General features: G+C 34.0%; 1 long non-coding RNA gene across 1 annotated transcript; it reads right to left on the bottom strand.

Annotated features, from left to right (window-relative positions):
- Positions 1-254: 254 nt before the first annotated feature.
- LOC121067856 lies at positions 255-8,864 on the bottom strand. Its single transcript, XR_005818487.1, has 3 exons — positions 8,790-8,864; positions 3,825-3,945; positions 255-1,292 (listed from the first exon to the last, which is right to left on the bottom strand). It is a non-coding gene; the product is annotated as an uncharacterized LOC121067856 (long non-coding RNA).
- Positions 8,865-10,047: the final 1,183 nt, after the last annotated feature.

Here is a 10,047-nt window from a genome sequence, read left to right as displayed (position 1 = left end):
AAGTTTTCTGGCACTGTGAGAGTGTATCCCTATAGTGTAAAATAGTCATCCCACCATCTCATACATTTCTCCCCCTAGGCACATATGTTTATGGAAAAAAATAAAAAAGTATATATATGTATAATAATAAAATAATTTAAAAATTAAATTAAATTAAATTTTAAAATTAAAATTAAGTGAAATTAAAATAAAATAAAATAAAATAAATAAAATAAAATAAAATAAAATAAAATAAAATTAATAAAACATAAAACAAAAAATACTGTTAATAAATTCAGGTAAATTGTGGCCAGAGTCCATGAGGAATCCTACAGCCTGCTTGGTCTTGGAAAAAAGTAACGTATTGAATGACCTCCATGTGCATAATTTTCTTACAAGACTTGACTCTTCTTTTCCATTGTCTAGAGCTATTCAGTCAAAGAGCAGGGATTATTTCTATAACACAAATGTGGTAAGAGAATTACAAGTCAGTGCTTGTATGATACTTGCCACCTAAAATGATTTATATAGATACTGTTATAAAAATACATCAATATTATAAGATCATGGAAATAATATTTCTGCATAAGATCTTAGAGCACTGAATACCTAATTTTGAAAGTAAAATTGTCTGCATTTACTGTGGGTGGGCTGTAGCACTGGAGTTAAATACTTGCCCTCTGCTGTACAGATAGCTAAACTCTTTAAGCTCTTGAACTATTTTTAAGTGTCACTCCTGCTTGATTAAAGACTGGGATGTGTTGTGGATATATCAATGACAAGGTCTAACTTTTCACCTTGTTACATCAGATTTACATGGGGGTAACTTTGATATGAGAGTAGTTCCTCTGGGGATGTATTTGATGCACTGCGGTTGAAAAATCACTCATAGTAAATAAGAAAATAACATGATATCTGCTTCTTGTTCAGAGAAATTCTGCATGAGAAACTGTGGAAAGAGTTATAGGCTTACATGTTTCACAGAGAACACAAGAATTTTTTTTATTTTTTTTCTACAGATGCTTTCTGATGCTCCCTACTCAATAGCCTTCTCCCCAGAGTTAAAAAAAAAAAAAAAAAAAAAAATCATTAGTGAAGTGCTAGAATGAGAGTTTTGGAGCTGTGACTTCGTTTTCAGAGCTGATGGTTAATTGTCCATATTTGTTTATGAAAAAAAAAAAAAAGGGTTGTATGACGAAACACTCGTCAACACTTTCGTCTCCACTAATGACATAAATGGAGATGATATAATGACAGAAGCATTTATTCCACTCATAATCTTATGGGAGAGTTCTGGTTACTTTTCAAATAGTCTGAAAAGAAAGAAGTAATAAAGAGTAATTTTAAATATATGTATGAGAAGTTGAACATTGTTTTAATTATTGAAATATGGCTAATTTATTAATGAGCAAGTTTTGCAATACTTTTAGCTGTCATTTACAGTCTAAATATTGCTTCTTTACATTTCTATTCAGTTATGCAAAACTATGAGATGTCCACTGGTGTCATTTTAATTAGGTTCTTGTCTATGACTCACCTCTCACCCCAATAGCTGTGTCTATTTGGGTAAACTCTGAAATGACATTGATCTTTTAATGGGGACGTTATCAGCACACAATCCTGACACCATCCCACAGAGGCAAAACAGCTATCCATTATTCCCTGTTTATATCATCCCACTGTGAATCAAAGCCAGATGCTGGCACATGAAGCAGCATCTGTCAACACTGTTATGGCACTTTATTGTAACTTTGCCAAAAAAATTTCAAACGACTTTCACTGTCTCAGAAGCAGCTACCCAGGGAATGCTTGGCATTCTTATTCTGTAGAGGAGGATTGATTTGTTTCTTTAATAGCTCACTGCAAGCCACTCTGAAGAGTCAGTCTTATGTGATTTAAATGAGGCTAGATCCTTGATTTTAGTAGAAATAAACCATTCTAATATGGGATGGCAAAGACACTAGACTAGCAAAAGTAGTCTCACACTTTTGTTATTATTTTTTATTATCATTCTTATTTCATATAGTTATTTCATATAGTTCAGAATCCATTCAGAATTTCAAAATCAAAGGTCTTTAAAAAAAAATACTAACAGTATCTGAAAAAGCTAGTTGTATTTTGGAGAATCATCAAAAGACTCAGCCACTTTATGTTAGAAAGAAAAGTATTCAGAAAGTAAAGGCAAAAATGTGCCCCCCCCCGCAAAAAAAAAAAAAAAAAAAAAAAATATAATAAACAAACTAACAAATATTGTGAATTAGTTATTACATTTAATGATTCATTGTCATCAATGGTTTCCTGTTAGAAATATTACTATAAATACTGATGATGGTATTTCAAGCAGGTTATAAAATGGAAGCATTGTAGAATTACAAACCCTTCTTCAGGACTCAATATAATTTTCAGAAGTGAATTCAATATGAAAAATAGCCACAGACTAGCAATTTAAGCCAAAAGTAGCTTTATCCATAATTTTGGAGCAAAGCTGGCAAGGAAACGACTCAGAAGCCTAAAAAACAGTATAAGCCTTTAAGACCATATGTTTGCTTCTAAGAGCTTGGATGGCTTCAAGTATGAGAAAATGTACAATTCCTGAAAGAAAGAGCCTCTTTTTCAAGCCTGGATTGATTTGCTTTTAAAAAACAGTATAATGGAAAAAAAAAAAAAAAAAAAAATTATGTCTATTGAGGATTTTGCTGATAGTATCTGTATTTGGAACACACATAGGATTAGTTATTTATAGGAATGGGATACAATTTTCAACAGAGCTGAGACTGTGTTATTAGTAAGGCTGGAAGAAAAAGCTGTCACTGAAGTCAGGTGCATATAACTCTGACAAACTTCTGTTGGTAGGGTTCAAAATTTACCATGACAGATTATTCTTTTAGCAAAAATTATTAGTTTAGGCAATTTTTTTCAGACATTTCTGAAACTTAGAAAGATATTTTTTGTTGGCCATTTAAAAATGTCTTCTTCAGCCCTTCCCTTTCAAAAGTTTTGTGTATTCTTAGACTAACTAAAAGTGGGACTCACTAGAAGGCTTAAGTGTTTCACAGTTTGGAATGCCTGCTCAGCAACAGCTACTCAGCAACTAGTATAGTCAAAAGGAGTTTAGGATTATCTATCAGATCCATATATATTATATATATATATATATAATATATCTAACTATTATATATATATATATCCATATATATTATATATATATGGATCTCTTGGTTCTGCCATTTCCTAGAGAGCAAGCTAGAACCACAAAATGATTTTGTGCTTGTGATATTGAGCGCGACAAAATCTGTATTTTCACTCACCAGGATGTATATTTCTAAACCTAAAGAATCAACTACCCTTAGAATATACTTCTGAAACCGTCTTAGGGAAGTTAACTTCTAGGCAAGTATCTCTCAACTTTAATAGAATGGAAGACAGCTGAAATCTATGCAATGTGCCCTTAAACACTTTTTGAATCTGAATACAATGAAACATAACAAAGAAGGAAATGTGTACAGTGAAGTGCTTCCAGTTTTCTTTTGAATTTTTTGTTAATGGCAAAACCTTTAGTTCTGTTATGGGACTGAGAGAAGTTACTCTCTTCAGCCAGCTATAGACTCTCTGTTGTCTCTTGTGTCAAAGGATAAAGCTCGATTTTAACAGGGATGGTACCTGGTCATCATACCTCACAGATAAGAAGAGCACAGGCACTATCTACACTTCAACAAGATATATTCTCTTGGAGCAGTTCCAGATTAGCAATAATTCCTCACCTTTTCTGTTCTGAAAACATGCAATGCAGAGGACAGAAGACTGTTCCTCTGTCTCCTAAGCAGTTTATGCTCTCCCTTACTTACCACCTCCTTCTGCAGATATTCCACAGCCATAGTGGCAATTGGGTGTGGCAGGTCCATTCCTTTCACCTTCCTCTGTTTGGGTACTTCTTACTTTTGCTTTACATTTTCTTTCTGTGCATATCTTGTCCAAAAAAATAAATAAATAAATAAAGCAAACATGCACCTTCCTAACATACACCTGGAAAGAGTCAAGACTGATTTTTTTTTTTCTTCATCAAGAAATGCTATTCTTCCTTTCAGTACTTCAGTTTCCTTCCTTTTGTTTCATTTTGTACTTCAATAAACTCAGTATTAGGTGACAGAGTAAATTGCACACAGAGTTCAAAAGACATTCTGTGCCCACACACAGCATTAAGCCTAAACGATGCTTTTATCTTTTTCAGTTAAGCTTCACAACAGAGTCCTTTCTTTGCATGTGATATTCACTCATATAATTCCTGGAGGTTGGGGAGAACTGTGTTTCTAGGCAGCAGTTATTTTGTGAAAAACCATACATGGCACGTGATTTTAGTCCTGGAATATTTTGGTGGCATATAGTGTCATCTTTATGTAGAACTGCAAAATGAAATGTTTGCAATTCATTGCACCTCACTTAGATATCCAGAAGTTAATTGCCAAACTCTAACCTTTAGCTGTTTTTATAGCCAATAGTATGAAATGGAGGCCTCCAGAGTACAATTTCATCCCAACAGAGATGCCTAAAATAGAAAAGATGAATCACCCTTTAAAGGTACAAATTTTTATCCATTGACTATAAATGGATCCCTTGGGTGACTTATCTAAATTTAACTGTCTGAAAGTTAACTTTTAAATGTCTAAAGCTGGTTGAGAAAGAGCCTACAAACATTCAAGAAGTATACTAAAAACGTTCAAGAAAAGGTTTAATTTAAATGAAGACATAAAAAGACGTGTTTTCATACAAGATTTCAAATGGCATTATTAGAAGTAGCTCTTGGTTTAGCCAAGAAATCATCAGTGCCACTCTGAAAAGTATGAAAAGTTGAAGAAAGGATAACAGCATTTTGTGAAAGACAGAAGGGTAAAAGGAAGAGGGAAATAATTTCTTGGAAGAATATGGAGACCATTCACATTCCAAACGTACCAACCAAAAGTTCCTTGCAATGTTCCTTTCCCCATATACACACACACACAAAAACATAGTTTCCCAAAAGTCATAGAGGAGGCCTGCAGCACAAGGGTTGGAACTTATGAAAACAAATCCCAGGACTATTTTCCAGGAATCTTTTTCCTCTACAGGAAAGAGAATATTTCCTGGGTAAAGGAAATGGAGCAGAAGAATCAGAAATTAGCAAAATGGGGTTGGATAAAGTGATGATTATTTCTAGTACTAAAGTTTGTCTGCTCCAGTATATTTCACCATCTTTCCTATCATTTACATGAAAGCAGCTTTATTGGAAATTGTTTCAACCTGCAACAGTTCAGGACATGTATACTGTTTTTCTGTAGAAACTACATTTGATGAGAAGTTTTGCATCAAACCTAGCACCATCATGTTATGAAGGATGTAGCTTTCAGTCTCAAATTTCAAAGTTCTGTATTATCAATATGTCATCTTCTTGTGATTCTCCAAAATATTACAGACAAGGCACTTTTAGAAGAAAGAGAAAGTTCACTGAGTTTATCAATAAAACAGAGCCTAACCTTCAAAGGTATTAGGTACTTAACACCTACCTAATGCTTAGCTCTCGTTGATTTCAGTGGGAGTGAGGAACAGGAGCTAGTAGCCAACACCTCTGCACAATTAAGCCCTACTCCTGATATTTGATCTAATAAAATCTTTCAGCTTTTTTCCCTCTAACTTTGAATTGTGTTATTGAAATACTAATTTCAGAAAAATTGTTATAGATTCACTCTCTTAGGTGATGCTCAGCTATAGACAAGAAAAGTAAGAGTCATTTACTTTTTCTTCCTCATTCTGTTCGAGAAGTTAAAAATTTCTTGGCTTTTGATCACATCCATTTGGGCTCAGTTGGACTTCCAGTGCTTTCTGTACTAAATTCATTTCATCAAACTTCTCTAATTGTAGTGAGGGTTTATAGCATCTGTAATTTGATTTTGTTAATGCCAGGCTGTCATTTAGCAAGACTTGACATATGCACTCTTTCTTGAAGACAACATAGTTTTAGCAGTCCTGAAGTAATGTCTAGATAGCTTTCTGACTTTAGCACTGGATGTTTCTGAGATGTAGTTGGACTGATGCTATTTTACAGATAAACCAGATTCAAATAACTCTTAAATTACTGAGCAGTGATCCCATTGCACAGCAGTGTCTATTGCCTTTCAACATAACAGCTTATCAGTCCCTTCCATTTTGTTTAATTGTTAGCAGCAAGTATTTAATTGCACAGTTTTCTTTTCTCTGTTTTAATTATTTTCCTGTGGATACTTCATATTGTGAAAAGTATGCATCTATACCAACTTCAGACATTCACGTTAATCATGCTAGGGATCACTGTATACGAAACCACTTTATTACGGTTATTTAGGGAGAGAGAGAAAAGCTGAATATGTCTTTTCATTTTATAATCTGCTTTTCCAGTCTTTTTGCACTCCAGTATGCAACAATAACAACCTGTCATTTTCATACAATAATCCATCATTTTCACTGCCCATGGACTCAGCTCTTTGAGATCTAGCTTTAAATATTTATAAACATAACATGTAGGATTATCTTTACCTGCTAAATGCAGGTGATAAGTAGCAGAAGGAAGTGGAGACAACAGAGGGAGCTGAGTAGCATGTGATGATGACACAATACAGAAGCAAACTTACATAAGTTGGTATTAATAAACTTCCCGCTCATTAACCCATGGCCATGCTGAGTAAAATTTGCTTTGCAATGTACAATTCAAGTATGGAGCAAAGACTTGCCTCTAGCAACTACTGGTGACATAATGAAGTGGGATGTTGCAACACTATAAATTTGACACAAATTCAATTTTCTTATAAAGTCAGGAAGGGCTGTGTGACTTAATGTATAGTGAAAAATCTCTTAAAACTTTACTCCTTAACAACTTCAATCTTCTGAACATAAGCATTAGAACAGCTTTTACAAGATACAGATTAAGGTAAAGAGGGATTTTGGAGCCTCAATGTGAAAAAACCTCTGGAAAAGAATTCTCAACAAATAAATTGTTGCAAGTAGATTTAACTGCACAGCTCCGTGGTGCAACTAAGAGATACTGCATAGATTTCTGTCTGGGATCAATAAAGCTGGAGTAGTTGAAACCAGCAAATACCACTCCCCTAAGTCTGCCCATGCCTCTCTTGCTTGCATCACCTTATCCTTGCTATGTACATTTGTACCGAGTGAGATACAAACCCACAGGAAAACAAAAAAATATCAAGCAAATTCTAAGTGACTTTAATCAGGTTTGGTGGCTGCATGAAAATGTACTAACTAATGTTCACAAAAACTCCAGGAATCTGAGCCAATAAAAACTCATGCCTGTTCAATTACCAAATCAAGTTGGGTTAGAAAAAGCATTTTCTGTTCAGAAAAATCATTTGAAATTTATATGGATTTGCATATATGCGTGCATGTATATATACACACGTGTTCATGGCTGCACATATATCTAGTATATATTATATAGATGTAAATATATAACTGTATTAAAAACAGAGGACTATCAAGTTGCTGCTGCCCTTTACTTGGCTTCTTGAGAAGGGAAATTTAATCCTTCCCCTACTATATTCTGAAGAGCATTTAGATTATCAGTTTGCAACCATCCTTCTTACACTTTCACTGTTAACCTAGTGGTCCTTGCTTTTAACTTAATAGGTGGATGACCTCCCAGGGGCGTTAGATTATTTATAATAAGCTTGAATTTTTTATCTGTGTGTTGAGGGAGGAGAATCTCTCAATAACATGTTTTATGCATACATTAGATACTATGTAGGGTTCCAATAGCATCTGTGCTATTTTTAATGCATTTTAAACCCAAGTGGAACATATAGATAGATTTGTCATTTTCTTATACATCATAATAGTAACTGGCAGATAACCAGTATAACAGAATATTATAAATTATTGTATTGTTATTAGTAATTGCTGGATATACTGTAACAGTGTTTTTCCTAGGTGATATCAACCTCATGCAAAATGAGAGTTTCATTGCATATTGGGTAATTGTCCATTTATAAATGGCCACATCCTCAATGTAATCGAAAAACAGAAATGCATATTGTCTACCGGGATAAACATCTCTAAATGTCTCCTTTTATTAATAATTAATTCTATCTGTCACTGTTAAAAATTGAGTTCCTTATGGGTAATTAAGATCCTGTTTTTTTCAGATTTTACATATCTTTTATCACTTTTAAAGCCTGTGGACTACATAAAGATTAGTAAATCAAATCCATTACACTTGGTCAGAGTGGCTGGCTCTATCCCAGATATCTATTCGGACTGGAGCCTGACCCTTGCTAACTCCAGAAATGAGCCAATGAATTGTTTAAGACAGTGTTACTTGGTATAGGTCAAAATTATCAGAGGCCATTCAAAAAATATTGTAGATTACATATGCCTGAATTCCAGAGCCGAGTACCATTCCAAGGCACCATTTAATTTACTAGTCTGCGTAAAACCATCATGCTATCAGACATTACTCAGAAAGATCACCTATTTAGGGCATTTTCATTTAAGTTCCTTTCCCAAAACAAGTATTTACATTGTTCAGAACAGTTACACAAGCTCACCTCTTGATTGTCAGCTATTCTATCTTAATGCAACAAATTCCTTCATGTTTTTTCATACACTAATACCAAGTCAGGAAACCCTTCCCCATAGCAATGACAGCCTAATGTCTGAAGAGTAACAACTAATAACAAGGGAGGCTCATCTTTAACTTCAAGCAACTTATATGTCAAAACTGGAAGACTAGACAGAACAGTGGGGTTCCATTAAGATTTCAATCCTTTAAAAGCATATTTAGCACTTACCTCATTCTTCTAGTCCTTGTCTTGTTCCAAGCTTCATGAAGCATTTGATCTGAATCTATGTTTCATGACAAATGACTCTGCAAAGAGCTTGCTTACCTGATTTCAATTATTTCTACTATTATTAAGAAAAAAGGCACATCTGGGCAAATCAAGATTTATTTGAAGATATTTTTCCAGGCTATTTGAGAGGTAATACACCAAAGCATTGGTGCTGTTGGCCTGTAGGATTCCTGCTGTTCAGATAACTAAAACTTGGATGTGAGGGAGATATGAGGAAGCACACAGGAAAGGTGTTTCCACATATTGCTTTCTGTGGTGGCATTATTTCTCCCCCCATATCCAATTGTAATATTCTGCCATCTACAATGATTTTAGTTGTTATAGAATAATAATAATTTTAGAAATATTTCCTTTAATTCCATGAACTTTTGATTTAGAAAGGTAAATTTAAAGACTATGTCAATTAAGGTCACTGCACTAGTCAAACTGGACAGATCAGGGAAGAAAGAAAATCCATATGCTTTGCTATTATCCTAAGAAATAAATTTATCCTCAATACTTGGACATGACATGCTTGACACTTGTAGAAAGATGAGAGCTAGAATAAGAAAAGAAAGGTAATTAAAGTTTGCCTTGTATTCCTTATCATGCAATATAAAATCTAAAATATTCATCAAACAAATCAGAAGGATTTTCTTCATCACATCTCAAACAATTTAATAAACACCAATGACAGAATTTTCACAGAGCTTGGGCTTGAGGACTGTAGCTTAGTTTCAATGAAGTATTCATTTAGTATCTAGTGCCTTATAGCTCCCAGTCAGCTTTGCAGCATTTTTTTTTTCCTTTCAGGCAGTGGAGGAAGTTACTCACATCTTAACATGACTTTTTTTTTTTTTTTTTTTCTGCGTGGTGAGCACATTCTAATGAGCTTAAAGTTAAAACTTTCCATTCTGCATCAGTTTCCATGAGCTGTAATATGTTGTCAGATAGCTATAAACAATATCACACATGAAGGAGGTATCTGTAGCACAACTGCATGAATTAATTAGACATAGAAATCTAAAAGACAAATCATTCTTTTTAGCTTATCACATAGTGGAAAAATAAAGACTCCATGTGAAATGAGTAGTACACTACATGTGAAATGAGAAGTAATAAATATGCAGTCATTAAATTCCAAAGCTGTGATGTGGCTGCATTTTTTAAGCAGAGAAGTTGTATGTCCAGTAATAACAGTAGCAATCTGGATAATGAC

The sequence above is a fragment of the Cygnus olor genome, chromosome 3, assembly GCF_009769625.2.
Source record: "Cygnus olor isolate bCygOlo1 chromosome 3, bCygOlo1.pri.v2, whole genome shotgun sequence".
In the NCBI taxonomy this organism is placed as follows: domain Eukaryota; kingdom Metazoa; phylum Chordata; class Aves; order Anseriformes; family Anatidae; genus Cygnus; species Cygnus olor.
This window is presented reverse-complemented; position numbering and strand designations above follow the sequence as displayed.